This window comes from Periplaneta americana, chromosome 6 (assembly GCF_040183065.1).
Source record: "Periplaneta americana isolate PAMFEO1 chromosome 6, P.americana_PAMFEO1_priV1, whole genome shotgun sequence".
NCBI lineage: Eukaryota > Metazoa > Arthropoda > Insecta > Blattodea > Blattidae > Periplaneta > Periplaneta americana.
Genome location: NC_091122.1, coordinates 26,301,639 through 26,318,139, shown reverse-complemented (window position 1 = coordinate 26,318,139; position 16,501 = coordinate 26,301,639). Strand labels below are relative to the sequence as shown.

General features: G+C 35.3%; 1 protein-coding gene and 2 non-coding genes across 3 annotated transcripts in view; 1 reads left to right on the top strand and 2 right to left on the bottom strand.

Moving 5' to 3' along the window:
* Nucleotides 1–16,501, bottom strand: part of ct (homeobox protein, cut) — a 693,629-nt gene that overhangs the window by 160,754 nt on the left and 516,374 nt on the right. The window lies entirely within an intron of this gene.
* Nucleotides 2,559–2,630, bottom strand: TRNAS-GGA (transfer RNA serine (anticodon GGA)). Its single transcript has one exon. It is a non-coding gene; the product is annotated as a tRNA-Ser (tRNA).
* TRNAS-GGA (transfer RNA serine (anticodon GGA)) lies at nt 2,843–2,914 on the top strand. The gene has a single exon. It is a non-coding gene; the product is annotated as a tRNA-Ser (tRNA).

The window sequence follows — 16,501 nt, the reverse complement described above, 5'->3', positions numbered from 1 at the left end:
AAAGAGGGGTTGGAGGAAAAGGGGTGAGCTGAGTGAGAGAGGGAGGAAATTTTGCAAATGGAACAGATTTCCAACGTCAAACTCAAACCATTCGCCCTTCTATTCCTCCACCTACCCTCCCTTTTTCTCTAGCCTCCGAAAAACCCCTTTATACCCTCCCTACATCTACCCAACCGTTCGCTCTTCTTTTTTTGTATTATTTTCACCCACCGGACAAAATCACTCATTTTCTTCTCTTATACCTCTTTTTCACCGTCCTATCACACTCTTCCTCTATGGCAAATCGTTATACTTCAACCCCCCCTTCTTCTCGCCCCACCCCCTCAACCCTTCTGTAGCATCATCCCCCTGACAGTACAAAGTTCCTCTAGTCTAGTGCGTCACAGATGAGTTTTTGTTTGGTAGGATTCTGACTGTGGGCAAAATATATATATATATATAGATATAGTCATATATTCATCTAGAAATGTTCGCCGGTGTGATGTTTTTGGCGGGTGGCTTCTTCCATCCCTCCCCAACCCTTGCAGCGGAATCGGCCTGGCATCAAGAAAGCCGATCGCGTGGCTACCACGATTCATTCGCCCGTACGGATCTCCGGTCCCAGCCAATCGGGTTATCACTCCATTAACAGAAATCCTCTGTTGCTAGGATACTCTTTAGTCAAATGTTTTAGCTGCAAAGATCTTAAGCAACGCAGAGAACACCAGTATGTGTGATTCGCCAAGTTGCAGCGATAGGGTTGCCATGGTAATATAGTTATGTTTCTAGGACTGTTAGCAGTCAATTGTTTAGCAATAAAACTTTTATCAAGCAAAAATTTATCAAAACTCGTTTGCTAGAATATTTATTGGTCAAGTGATTGTCTAGAAAGATCTTAAGCAAAGAGAAGAAAAAGGTTATGTACTTCATTGTCTTAAACGATCACCAATGTCACCTGTTCCAGATAATAAATCGTAAAACACGCTTTAAAATATATGTCAAAATCTTGATATTGAGGTACAATACTACCAGTCGTTTCGCTATCAATATTTTAGGTAGAAAAAAAAAACAGTTTTTTTAAAAGTACCTAATTAAGCTTTTCTTGTCCATTCAATTCCTCTGGCCAGTAGGTTTCACAGCTGGGGAAAGATCTTCTTCTATGACAGATTAACTGTTTCAAGCGTTTGTCGATATTATCAGGATTCAACTTTACCTCAAAATGCATGTTCCAATAAAGAACTGAGTAATGAACTAGGAAATGTCTTCCCTGAGACATTTAAATGTTAGTAAGTTTCGGAACAAATCTTTTTATGCTTGATATATGTAGGGGGCTAAATACACTTAAAAACAGAAACAGAAAAATGAATAAGAAGGAAGGGAAGGGAAAGATGATTAATAGAAAGGAAAATGAAGAGGTACGAACATGGGCAAAAATACTGTGAAGGAGAAGAGCAAAGAAACAGAAGACGAAAGAAAATAAGAACATTTTTTTTTATTTTAGTACGTTATTTTACGACGCTTTATCAACATCTTAGGTTATTTAGCGTCTGAATGAGATGAAGGTGATAATGCCGGTGAAATAAGTCCGGGGTCCAGCATCGAAAGTTACCCAGCATTTGCTCATATAGGGTTGAGGGAAACAACCGGAAAAAACAAACCTCAACCAGGCAACTTGCCCCGACCGGGAATCGAACCCGAGGCACCTGGTTTCGCGGCCAGATGCGCTAACCGTTACTCCACAGGTGTGGACCAGAAAATAAGAAGAATGGAGAAAAAAGAGGGGAGGAGTTAGAACAAGGATAATAAGAAAGAAAAAGGAAGAGGTAAATATAATAAAAACAGAAGAATTAAGAAGGTAAAGGAGACAAAAAATAAATGGAAAGGATGGTAGAAGAGTTTGGAGGAGTGTGAGAAGAAATAAGTGAAGAACGCGCTGCGAATGGGGGGGAAGAAAATAAGGAGAATAATGCAGAGGAAGAGAGAGTAAGAAAATAAGTCAATCGAGAGAGAAAGAAAAGGAGGAAGAGTGAAGAAGAAAACAAAAAAAGAAGAAAATAAAGAATAGGGTAGAAGGAAAAGTAGAAAAAAGTAAATGAAAAGAAAAGTTAAAATAAAATGAGGACAAAAAACAGGAAAAGGAGGTGAAAATATGGGAAGAGAGAGAAGAGAATAGTAGAAAAAAATTATGAAAACAAAATCAAGAAGAACAGAAGGGATTAAGGAGGAGGAAAAGAAAACGAAGAAATCCTAAACGAGAACACTAGAAGGAAAAGAAGAAAAGACAATTAAAAAGAAAAAGAAGAAGGAAAAGGAGGAATATAAGAGCGAGAAGTTTGTGAAGAAAGAGGTAAGCTTGAAGAATATGGATAAAGACAAGTATAAGTAAAAGAAAGGGGAACAAAAGATTAATGGGAAGCCGGGAAATGAGTAGAAAAAGGAAATGATAAGTAATAATAAGGAAATAGAATAGAGGAAGAAAAGAAAAGAGAGAGAAAGTAATGAAATCAGAAGAACAAGGAGATGGCGAAGGAAAACAAGAGTAAAGAGGATGAGAGAGAGATGGAACGGAGAAAAATTCTCTCCGGCGCCGGGACTTGAACCCGGGTTTTCAGCTCTCCGTGCTGATGCTTTAACCACTAAGCCACGCCGGATACAATCCCGACACCGTTGAGAATCGTCTCAGATTAAGCTCCATCTCTTGGGTTCCCTCTAGTGGCCGCCCTCTGCACTACGTCATAGATGTCTATGCACGCAGGACCGAAGTCCATACATGTGTAGAGGTGCACTCAGATGAGTGACTGGTTGGCCGGGGTCCGACGGTATGGGCGCCGTCTTTAAATCACAAAGTGATTTATTACGCATATCCGGCGTGGCTTAGTGGTTAAAGCATCAGCACGGAGAGCTGAAAACCCGGGTTCAAGTCCCGGCGCCGGAGAGAATTTTTCTCCGTTCCATCTCTCTCTCATCATCTGAGAAAGCAGAATATCTGCATGGAAATATCATATGTACTTCGGTACATCAAAATAAAAGAGTAAAGAGTGTTAATATAAAAGAAAAGAAGAGCAGAAAAGACTAGTAGGAGTGATAGAGGAAAATACAAAAGGTGGGCGACGACGAAGGAAATACGAAATAATAGTACCTAATAAGCAAAAGATAAAGAAAAAACTTAAGAATCAGACGGTAGTGGAGAAATAAAAACAAAAGAGAACATCGGAATAAAAAGATTACAAATGGGAAACACGAACATCGCCATAGCAACCGGAGGACTATATAATTCTTGGGCCGGACACATTACAAGCTGTCGAACATGTGGAAGTGCGGAGTTTTCGAGGTTCGCGCAAACCCCCTTCGCTTCCCGCCCCGCTCGCCACCTCTCGCGATAAATTCTCGGAGCATCCTACACGGCCAGTTTTCAAATCCCCGTCCAACAGGTACGCGGAGCGTTGCGTCGTTGTCTTTTCATTGCATTAAATTTATGTTTTGTTTAACGAAGCGATATGCTGGAGCAGCCAATGGCAGAAGCGATCATCGCCATGGTGATTGTGGGAGACTTCAAGGCGGAGCGAACAAGTGCGAAAACTACTAACACAACATTCGCGGCTGCTTGAATACAAGAATGGGCAGCAATTGTGGCTGTGAACACATTTCTGGCCTCTTCCTTAAGCCGTTTTTCTTTGAGAATAACTCAAATACTTTTCTGACTCAGTTATACTGTTCTTAATGCGGTAGTCTCCATGAAATGGGTCTGAAGATGAGTCGGACAGCGAAAATTACTGAATACACAAGAAATGTTTTCTTTCTCGCTCCTGACTCAAGGGGAATTTTCACCGCTCGTTTCCCAGAATGTAATCTATTCAATGCCTCCACTTTCTCTTCTTTTAGGGATGGGCGCTGGTAATTCATATGAACCGTTTTTGCTCTAATAGATTTCTGCAGTTTATAAGCAATGGGTCCACACCTGTGGAGTAACGGTTAGCACGTCTAGCCGCAAAACCAGGTGGCCCGGGTTCGATTCCCGGTCGGGACAAGTTAGTTGGTTGAGGTTTTTTCCGGGGTTTTCCCTCTATCCAATATGAGCAAATGCTGGGTAACTTTCGGTGTTGGACCCCGGACTCATTTCACTGACATTATCACCTTATCTCATTCAGACGCTAAATAACCTAGATGTTGATAAAGCGTCGTAAAATAACCTATAAGCAATGGCTTCTTTGTTACAGGATGAACCATAATTTCAGGGGATTATTCTGTGAGAAATTTCAAACAAAAAATTTAATACAATTTTACTCGTTTTAGCTCTCTTTTCCGAGATAAAAATTATTTTATATGAAACATATTTTCATAGCGTGTTTTGGGAAAGCCAATGACTCAATTCCCAATACGCTCAGTCAATTTAAGACAGCAGTGTATTATGGTAAGTATTACACTTTTACTATGTCATACTACTTTCGACCAATAAAACGGTACGAAAGGACGTGTTTCAACCAATCATGACTGTTTATCGCTACAATTTTATCGCTTTCCTAGCATTTGTTTCTTTGAATAATTTTCAAGGAAAAATTGTTCCGGGGCAGGGTATCGATCCCGGGAACCTTCGCTTAGCGCACGAATGCTCTACAGACTGAGGTACCCAAGGAACTATACACGACACCGTCACAATTCTTCCTTTATATCCACAAAACTCAAATGGGTAAAGGGTCCCGGGATCGATACCCAGCCCTGGAACAATTTTTCCTTGAAATCATTCAAACCTGCTTTACAGGGAGCTACTACCTGAAACCCAGATTTGCATTTGTTTCTTTGTTGGCCAACATTTAAAAATGCTAATTCTTTACGGTGCTGTACAAAATAGGGTACTTTGCGATCGTCATTTGTTTTCCCATATATAGTCAACTGAAAATGGCGGCTCCGTTCAAACGTTTTGGTGAAGCTAACATTAGTGAAATAGAATTTCAGTAAGTCAAGTATTAATACCTATTTTATTGCAATAGAGTACTTTATTTCTTCTAATCTTTACATTCTATCTTCTGTTTTTATCACCTCCCTACCATTTGTTTCTTTGTTTGCCAACATTTAAAACTGCAAATTCTTTACGGTACTATAAAACATTTTCGATCGCCGTTTATTTACCGCACAGTCAACTGAAAATTGCGGCTACTTTCAAACGTTTTGGTGAAGCTAACATCGGTGAAATAGAATTTTAGTAAGTAAATTAATACTTATCTTATTGTATTAGAGTACTTTATTTCTTCTAATCTTTAGGCTATATACTTTCTTTTAATTGTGTATTAGTCAATTAAATCCCACTCGAGTTTTGATTTTCTCTAGATAAATCGAAACCTCTAGTGAGATTTCTGTTGATATGATTGACAGAATTTTAGTTTTGTCCTTTAGATGTGCAGAAATTTGATCCGAACAAACGTTACTTTTCATTCTGAAAAGGAATTTTAAAATGTTGCATTAAATGTTTAAATTCACGTTATTCTGCGCCAAATTTAATAAAATCTGTTCAATAGGATTCTACATATTGACACATAGCCTAAAGACACATAAACAAATGAGCGCAGATAGAAACAATGGCTTTCAATGTGTGTTGGCAAGGAGACCAGTTCGCTAAATTACGATGGGAAAAATGTTAAATTTTATATTTAATTGTGACAAATCAAGCTTTGAATGGATATGAGACAAAATGTACTTAAACAGTTGAAAAACATCGTGACGTTCAGTAGCCTGGGAGACGAAACACAAGCAGAAGGAAATCAAAGGCCCGGCCTAATGGATACCATAAGTAATGTAAAATAACAATCGCATGAAAAAGATCACATTCATAGCTGAAATGTTTCCTAGATTGCAAAGAAAGAACTTAGCGTGTTTTGTTCGTCTCTTTTTCTACTTTTTCTGCTATTACGTTGCAAAATTGCCTCCACGTTTGCAAGAGTCAATATTTTTGCTATCAAGGGAAGTATCGATTATTAAGGAATTGCAACATACGCGCCGTGCCGTCCATTGGTGGCGAAAATACAGAAGACGCTTCGTCCAGCCAAGTGTTGTGTACAAAGCAACACGCCTTCGTGCTTGTGCAGCTTACGAGTTTTATATAAAGTTGTTGCGTAATAAAGCAGGCAAGTGACACAAGCAAATGAAAAATATATAAATAGGCATACAAATTCACATTAATATTGGTCATCTCAATTTAAACCACCTACTGAACTACATAAATAATATACCCACTCAACCACTGATCCATATCGTATCCATCCATGCAGCCATTCATTGAATAGGTGAATTTATTGGAGGATTCCAATAAATTCACCTATTCATTCATTCATTTATCATTAATTCATTCGTTCATTCATTTATCCACTTATTCAACCATTCATATGTTCACATATTCGTCCATTCAATCTCCAATTACTTATTAGTTACTTAATTCATTCATTTATTTATTCATTACCTCATTCATTCATAAAATTGAGTACCGGGTCTTTCCCGGGGGTAAAAGGCGGCCAGAGCGTGGTGCCGACCATACCAACTCATTCTAGTGCCGAGGTCATGGAAAGCATGGGGCTCTATCTCCATGCCCCCCAAGTGCCTTCATGGCATGTTACGGGGATACCTTTACCTTTTTTACCTCATTCATTCATCCACTTACACATCCATTCATATATTCATACGTTCATTAATTCATACACTCATTCATATATTCATGTATTCATTCATTCATTCATTCATTCATCCATCCACTTATTGAACCATTCATATGTTCACATATTCATTCATTCAATCTCCAATTACTTATTAGTTACTTCATTCATTCATTTATTCATTCCCAATTTCATTCATTCATCCACTTGCACATCCATTTATATATTCATACGTTCATTAATTCATACAATCATTCATATATCCATGTATTCAGTCATTCATTCATTCATTCATTCATTCATCCACTTATTCAACCATTAATGTTTACCTATTCACCCATTCAATCTATTACTTATTAATTAATTAATTCATTCATTATCTCATTCATTCTTCCACTAACACATCCATTTATATATTCATACATTCATTAATTCATACAATCATTCATATATCCATGTATTCATTCATTCATTCATTTATCCACTTATTCAACCATTAATGTTTACCTACTCATCCATTCAATCTATAATTAATTAATTAATTAATTAATTCATTCATTATCTCATCCATTCATCTACTTACACATTCATTTATATATGCATATATTCATTCATTCATACAATCATTCATATGTCCATGTATTCATTCATTCCCAATTTCATTCATTCATCCACTTACACATTCATTTATATATCCATACGTTCATTAATTCATACAATCATATATTCATTCATTCATTCATTCATTCATTTATCCACTTATTCAACCATTAATATGATCACCTGTTCATCTATTCAATCTTCTAGTACTTATTAATTAATTAATTAATTCATTCATTCATTATCGCATTCATTCATCCACTTATACATTCATTTATATAAGCATATATTCATTCATTCATTCATATATTCAAGTATTGATTCATTCATACAATCATTCATTCATATATTCATATATTCATGTATTCATTCATTCCCAATTTTATTCATTCATCCACTTATACATCCATTTATATATCCATATGTTCATTCATTGATACAATCATTCATATATCTATGTACTCATACAATCATTCATACATCCATGTATTCATTCATTCATTTATTCACTTATTCAACTATTAACATGTTTACCTATTCATCCATTCAATCTCCTATTACTTATTAATTAATTCATTCATTATCTCATTCATTCATACAATCATTCATATATCCATGTATTCATTCATTCATTCATTCCCAATTTCATTCATTCATCCATTTATACATCCATTAATATAGCCATCTATTCAATCATTCATTAATTCATACAACCATTCATACATTCATATATTTATAAATTAGTCACTATTTAATCAATTAATTAATTGAGTCATTCGTTCATTCATTCATCGGTAGAGTGCTGGCCTTCTGTGCCCGAGGTTGTGAGTTCCATCCCGGTCCAGATCGATGGTATTTAAGTGTGCTTAAATGCGACAGGCTCATGTCAGTAGATTTACTGGTATGTAAAAGAACTCCTGCGGGACAAATTTCCGGCATCGGCGACGCTGATATAACCTCAGTAGTTGCGAGCGTCGTTAAATAAACCATAATTTACTAATTTATTTCAATTAATCAACCAAACATTCATTCATTCATTTATTTATTCACTTATATATCCATTAATGTTATCTATTAATTATAAATTAATTAATTCATTCAATATCTATATCCAGTTACACAGCTAGTCATATATCCACCTATTCACCCCCTTGCTCATCCATCCAGCCATCCACCCGCCTACATATGTACCGCATATATAACTTCTTATTACATTTCTTTAATCATTCCTCTCTATTAATATTCCTCGCTGATTTCAAAATTTTTGTCATACTACAGACGTTTCATAAACGTCCACACTCTTTTCTAGGCGGACACAAGGCAGAATTCTACAATGCGTCCTCAGAACTCTACTTAAGACAACGAGGAAATGAACATCGATAAATGTCCTATCCAGGATTTTAAATCACGATTCTAAGTAATGACAGTAGACTTCGGTATCCAATTTTAATAACATTTTTTTTAATATAGGCCTATACTAACAATAAGAACTTTGGCAAAATTCAACACTAAATTATATACAGATAACTAATATAGGAATATGAACCTCAGGGACAAACAAAAAGAGTGAGAGGGGAATCACAGGATCCCGATCATTGAGTGAATACGTCTTTGTTCTATTATTTCGTATTTTATTGTTATTTTTCTCAATACGATTATGGTTTTTACTGTTTAACATTTTAATACTTTTTATTGTCTGCACCCTTCTCTTGTCTGCCTTGTGACCATAACAAAACAATACTAATTAAATGAATCATTATACAGGGACATCATTTTATTTTTACTTGCATTTTTATTGTACCTGCATTTCTGAATGTACTTCACTCTCACCCCTTCACTAATGTCCTTGCTCCCGTCAGACACATAAACTTACGGCCGCTGTTGCATTCGAAGTCTTCAAGCAGTGAAGTAAACACTGCAGTGTATAGTGTGTTTCATAAATATGGTTGCGTTTTCTATAGAAGAAAGAACCTATATTAATAATATCGTACTAAAAAATTATATTCAAGAAACGATAAATTCAATTTCAGAGAATATGCTTCAAAATGTTTTTAATAATACGCGTAAAGAATTGAAGCTTGCATTGTAATGAACGGCAACCATTTTCAGCAACTTGTTTAAAAATTCAGATTAGCTTTTTTTGAATTGAGGTGGCTAGAAGCAAAGGAATGCTAGTGACATTTGTAATAACATGAGTTAAGTGCATCCAGTGTAAGCAAAAGTATCTAAAATTTTAGTGGCAAAGGGATATTTTAATCGCATCACACATTAAAATTTAAATAAAAATTTCACCGATTTTACGAAAGCTTAAACATTTAAACCCCATTTTCTCAAAAGTAACTTAAGTGCACTTACAGCCCTTTACTTATGACCCCCTCAATTTAAATGCACTCTCTATATTGTATGATAACATCAATAATTAATATGCTAAATAAACTAGACATTACATAACGAACATGAACATAGCCGCCTGAAAAGTTGAGTTTTTGAAAGAAAAAAAATGTTACTACTCTATTGTATTTTGATAAATTCCGTAAAAGTGATGATCAAACTTAATATCGTATTTCCCTACAACATAAATGGATACACTACTTTTCTCTCCTCCTATACCTACTAAATGATTTGTTTACATATTGCACTAGTAACATCAAACTCCTGTAATGGAAGGGGGAAACAGTATAGCCAGGTTAATGTTAAAAATGTTGGTAAAAATAAAGTGATGTCCCTGTATTTTCACTCTCCTCCCTTACTCATAAAATATAATGTCTTCCATTTTCAGTTGTTCAGTTGCTTATTAGATAATGATCAACGCTTATTCACTTTGAAGTAGATTATGCAACATTCAACAGATGGCAACACGCGTAAGCTTCGGCATGTGCAACATCTAGCGGACACTTGTTGAACTTCGTGTTACGGTAGAAATTTTAGATTTTCTTATCAGTTGTGCTTCGAATAAGGGCGTATTAACGTCAAAATAAGCGTGATAGAAAACTGATTAGTATATCCATATGTAAATGCTTCACTGTTTTGTACGAAGAAGTTATTAATGAAATTATTGAGACATTTGAAACACGCCAAAAACTGAATATCACTGTCATTGAGACTATATGAAAACCATTACAGCAAAGAGTGTACGTAGCGTTAATTTTCTCATTATAATAAATTGAGGCGGTCAGAAGCAAAGGGGTATAAGTGCACTTAAATTATTTTCGAGAAAATGTGATTAAAAGTTACTAAGCTTTCGTAAATTGGGTGAAGTTTTAGTTTTAAATCTTAATGTGTGATGTGATTAAAAGATAACCCGTTTACCACTGAAATTTTAAATGTTTTAATTTGTCCTGAATGTATTTAAATCATTTTTTTTTGGAATATTACTTACACCTCTTTGCTTCTAACTGCCTCAATTAATAAATAGAAAAACGATTTCATTTTAACATTTTTTATGTTGGAACTGGTACGAATACTTCAGTCTCACCAAAGATAACATAATAATATAAACAAATGAAGTACGGTGACATGAAATTCATCATTAAAGATGGTACGAAACCTGTACTCTCACCAAAAATCAGCATCTTTTAGATAAATAAATTAGGGGAGAGTCGGGTAGTATCGGACATCGGGTAATATCGGACAGTGAGTTTCTTTCATTTACCACACGATGATATTACCTGATTGACGTGGTTACGTTTCTGTGATTTCGCATAGAGAAACGTAACCATGTCATTCAGGTACTACCATATGGTGGTAGATGAAAGAAACGCACTTTCCGATATTACCCGATGTCCGATACTACCCGACTCTCCCCTAATTACGCTAAGAAACAAAAATCATTTTTTTTACTGTTTTTATTTTATTTTTTATGTTACATATATTTTAAGTAGTTTAAACTATGAACAAATTAAAGAAAGTGATATTACAATAATCAATCTACTCCGAAGAATAAATGAAAACAAAACAGGCCTGAAACAATTATTTCTTACAGCTAAAATCATTTTCACAGACCTAGAATAATATAATCGCAAAGTAATTAAGACAAATGAAACACGATAACAAATAAACATCATTGTCATAGAAACGAAATGAAGCTTTCATTTTTCTCCCGTCTCTCTTTTTTAATCAATATAGGAGGAAATATGTTCAGTTATTTTTTCATCAAAATTCCTAATGGGCTTTCACAAAACAAGATGTTGCTTATAAAACCCCAGCATCGATCGATACATCGAAAAGTACATACTGCGTCCTGCAGACTCGTAATTCAGACTTTTACGTAGCATGTTAAAACACAGGTTACGACAAATCAATGTATACGATGGAATTCTTTTAATTGCTTTGGGCTAAGCAGAAATTATACTGGGATGATGTGATATTTTTTACTGGTTATTTAAAAAGGGGGTGTGGGAAATATTAGGGCGGTTATAACACCTAAAAAATGCAGGCCATAGGCCACGATTGGTTTGCCAGACCTTACCACAGAAAAATCTCTCTCTTATCAGAATTCAGTGGCTTTTAACATCAGCTGCGAAATTTTAACTGCTGGCGTCCATCACCGGGATCTGATCGACCGTAACAATGAAGAGGCCGTGGAACATTAAACAGCAAATAGCTACAATCCAGCTCGGAAATGTGGAACCGTGAAGTGGTATCACTTAATGCTGTTAGATCAGATGGTGAAGTGACTAGCCTAGAAGGGGAAGGGGACAGATTCAATGCCCGACAGTTTGAAAAGAAATTTTCCTGTCTTATATTTCTTAATTTTGTAATGATGATCAGATTTTTTTGTGTGCAGTTATACAAAATTTATGCAGCAATAAAACCAATATGATGTTGTTGTTTAGCCAACTGTCCGAACACAGGTCTGAACCTCATAAGTGATACTACTAGGGAATCATTCATGAGGCAACTAGGCCTGGAGATATACAGTAATAAAACAACAAATTTTGTACAGTAATAAAAATAACAACAGAATACTTGACAGCAAAGTCTAATATTCATGAAAATTTACATTGTATAAGTTACTTGATGCAATTACAACAGAATTATGTACAGTGTACGTAATGTGAAAAATGATCTTATAAGATTAATCAGTAACTTAGAATTTCTTATTCTTTGCTGTTGTGGCGTTAACCTACTGCGGACTATTTCTTGGCATTTCTCGGCACAAATGAATATACCAGTTAAATACTCAATCAAAATCACCAGACTTAATAAATTAACTTCTCTGTAGGTATTAACTCATCAGGTTGGCAACCCTGGTCACTGTTGTTAAAGCGGTCGTTAACCACTCGATTTTTAAGTAACAGTTAGGAGCCTATGTGAAGTTTAAATCTACGATTGCTACCATTATTATTATTATTATTATTATTATTATTATTATTATTATTATTATTATTATTATTATTATTATTATATTATCATCATTATTTTTGGAGTTTGGCATTTACCTAATGAGTCCCATCTAATAATAATAATAATAATAATAATAATAATAAAAATAATAATAATAACCATAATTCTAATAACAATAAAAATGAAAATTATACATAATAATACAGTAATAGGCCCTAATGATGATCATAATGATTATGATGATGATGATAATAATAATAATCAATAAGATGATAATAATAATAATAATAATAGTAGTAATAATAATGATCATCATCATAACCATAATTGTAATAATAATAAAAATGAAAATTACAATAATACAGTAATGATAATGATAATGATAATAATAATAATAATAATAATAATAATAATCAATGTGAAACCGTTTAATTAAAATAGCTTATTGAAACATACAGCAGAGTCAGTATAGGTCAATTTCTGTCTGATTCCTTTCCAATTCACTACGGGCTAAAGGAAGAAGATGCACTATCACCTTTACTTTTTAACTTTTCTCTAGAGTATGCCATTAGGAAAATCCAGGATAACAGAGAGGGTTTGGAATTAAACGGGTTACATCAGCTGCTTGTCTATGCGGATGACGTGAATATGTTAGGAGAAAATCCACAAACGATTAGGGTAAACATAGAAACTTTACTTGAAGCAAGTAAAACGATAGGTTTGGAAGTAAATCCCGAAAAGACGAAGTATATGATTATGTCTCGTGACCAGAATATAGTACGAAATGAAAATATAAAAATTGGAAGTTTATCCTTTGAAAAGGTGGAAAAATTCAAATATCTTGGAACAACAGTAACAAAATATAAATGATAGTCGGGAGGAAATTAAACGCAGAATAAATATGGGAAATGCCTGTTATTATTCGGTTGAGAAACTTTTATCATCCAGTCTGCTGTCGAAAAATCTGAAAGTTAGAATTTATAAAACAATTATATTATCGGTTGTTCTTTATGGTTGTGAAACTTGGACTCTCACTTTGAGAGAGGAACATAGGTTAAGGGTGTTTGAGAATAAGGTGCTTAAGAAAATATTTGGGGCTAAGAGGGATGAAGTTACAGGAGAATAGAGAAAGTTACACAACACAGAACTGCACGCATTGTATTCTTCACCTGACATAATTAGGAACATTAAATCCAGACGTTTGAGATGGCAACGCTGTTTAATGATATCACTGAAATGGAATAAGGATGCTGTTTTCCTGGAACGACCTTCTTCTTGGGGAGATCGCAGCTATGCATGACATACACATTTTCGAGGAAGCCGCCGCTGATAGAGCTGAAATAACCGTTTTGAGCTATTACGCAGCTATTCCTGTTCACTTCTGAGTCGGCATTTATAAATATTGTCTCTCCGATTTAAGTGCTTCAAAGAGTACAGATTTCGTCACACAGTCGAGACAACTTAGTCACTTATCTGAAAAATTCTCGCTAAGACAGAAATTCCGCACAACTTGTACAAGGGCCAGGTCTTCCCCGAATACTCACCCCCACTACATCCTTCATTTGAGAGTTAGCCATGCGATCGACTTCTGTAGTTTAAAATGATCGTTAAAGAATAGGCGAGGCTTAATCTCTTGCACGGAATATGTCTACATAAATTGACAGCTCTTGCTCCTTGAATAAATCTCTGTCGGTATGCTGAATCGGCGACTTTTTCGACATACACGTTAAGCGGGAAGTCTACGTGGCGGCGTCCTTACGAACCATTTAAACCCAAATTAAGAACTCGCTTACAAAAAAATATCCTAGCATACTCGTAACTTAAATCTTTCACGACGTTCGATGTAATGAGACATTTTAGTTTTTCCTACCGAAGGATAGATGCAGATACACCCAAAGTTTCCGAGTTACGTGGCGGCTACAACCTTAGACAAGATGAGGAGAGGGAAATCTTTCTGATCCATTACCAAGTGTTACTCTGAAGGATCGAACCAGAAATACAAGAAGAGAAACAAGGGAAAGAGGAGAAGGAGGGAAAGAAGAAGAGAGAGAAAGAGTAGAAATGAATAAGAGAAACAGGTGAAAGGATGCGAAAGGAAAGAAGAGGACAAAGAGAAGAAGAAAAAGGAATAAGCTGTAAAGGAGAAGAAAAGAAATGAAGAAAATGGAAGAAGAGGAGAAAACTTAAGAAAAGAAAGAGGAAAAAAGATAAGAGAGCAAGGGAAGAAAAAAGAGAATATGGCAGAAGATGGAGAAGAGAAGGGAAAGGAAAAGTAAGAAAGAGGAAGAAGATAAGAGGGAAAAGAGAAGGGAAGAAGAAGAAAATGAAAGAAGAGGAAGAAGAGGAAAAAGAGAAAGTATATGAACAAAAAGAATAAATGGGGATAAATAAATAAGAAAAAGAGAAGAATGAAGAGAAAGCAGTGAAAAAAGAAGAGAAAAAGAAAGAGGAAGGAGAGAAGAAGAAAGAGGAAGGAGAGAAAAAGAAAGAGGAAGGAGAGAAGAAGAAAGAGGAAGGAGAGAAGAAGAAAGAGGAAGGAGAGAAGAAGAAAGAGGAAGGAGAGAAGAAGAAAGAGGAAGGAGAGAAAAAGAAAGAGGAAGGAGAGGAAAAGAAAGAGGAAGGAGAAAGAAGGAAAAAGAAAGGAGAGAAGAAGAAAGAGGAAGCAGAGAAAAGAGGAAGGAGATAAAAAAGAGAAAAGAGAGAAGAAAGAGGAAGGAGAAAAGAAGAAAGAGGAAGGAGAGGAAAAGAAAGAGGAAGGAGAGAAGAAGAAAGAGGAATGAGAGAAGAAGAAAGAGGAAGGAGAGAAAAAAGAGAAAGGAGAGAAAAAAGAGAAAGGAGAGAAGAAGATAGAGAAAGGAGAGAAAAAGAAAGAGGAAGGAGAGAAAAGAAAGGAGAGAAGAAGAAAGAGGAAGCAGAGAAAAGAGGAAGGAGAGAAAAAAGAGAAAAGAGAGAAGAAAGAGGAAGGAGAAAAGAAGAAAGAGGAAGGAGAGGAAAAGAATGAGGAAGGAGAAAAGAAGAAAGAGGAAGGAGAGGAAAAGAAAGAGGAAGGAGATAAAAAGAAAAAGGAAGGAGAGAAGAAGAAAGAGGAAGGAGGGAAGAAGAGAAGAAGAAAGAAGGAGAGAAAAAGGAAGAGGAAGGAGAAAAGAAGAAAGAGGAAGGAGAGAAAAAGAAAGAGGAAGGAGAGAAAAAGAAAGCGGAAAGAGAGAAAAAGAAAGCGGAAGGAGAGAAGAAGAAAGAGGAAGGAGAGAAGAAGAAAGAGAAAGGAGAGAAGAAGAAAGAGATAGGAGAGAAGAAGAAAGAGAAAGGCGAGAAGAAGAAAGAGGAAGGAGAGAAGAAGAAAGAGAAAGGCGAGAAGAAGAAAGAGGAAGTAGAGAAGAAAAAGAGAGTGCATCCAGGACAACTAAAGCATCTAAAATTTTAGTGGCAAAGCGTTACATCTTTTAACCACACCACACACTGAAATTGAAATAAAACATTTCACGGAATTTACGTAATAAGTACTTTTCTCAAAAGTAAATTAAGTGCACTTAACTTCTCTACTTCTGACCCCTTCAAATGTTTATGCAATTTATTTTTTATGTTGGTAAAAGAAATGAAACTGTCAGTTGTGACAAATTTATCAATAAGGATTTAAACAGAGAAAATGACCGGTTTTTCACTTATTTAATAATCTGTCGCTAGTAAAATAGTAATTTTTCTTTGATGCAACAGGCCCCTGAGTTTATCCAACTGCAATGTGGAATACGAACACAATTTACCATTGCTGCTGCACCAAATAACGGAAGGCAAGTGAAACATACAGTTTATACGAAAGTTAGATAAATTCCAACTTACTTTTGACAGTAATTGAACCAGGTTTATCTGGATTTCAATCTGAAACCAATATTATCTCAGTCACACATTGAACTTTTCTTTTAACATAAATACAATTCTCT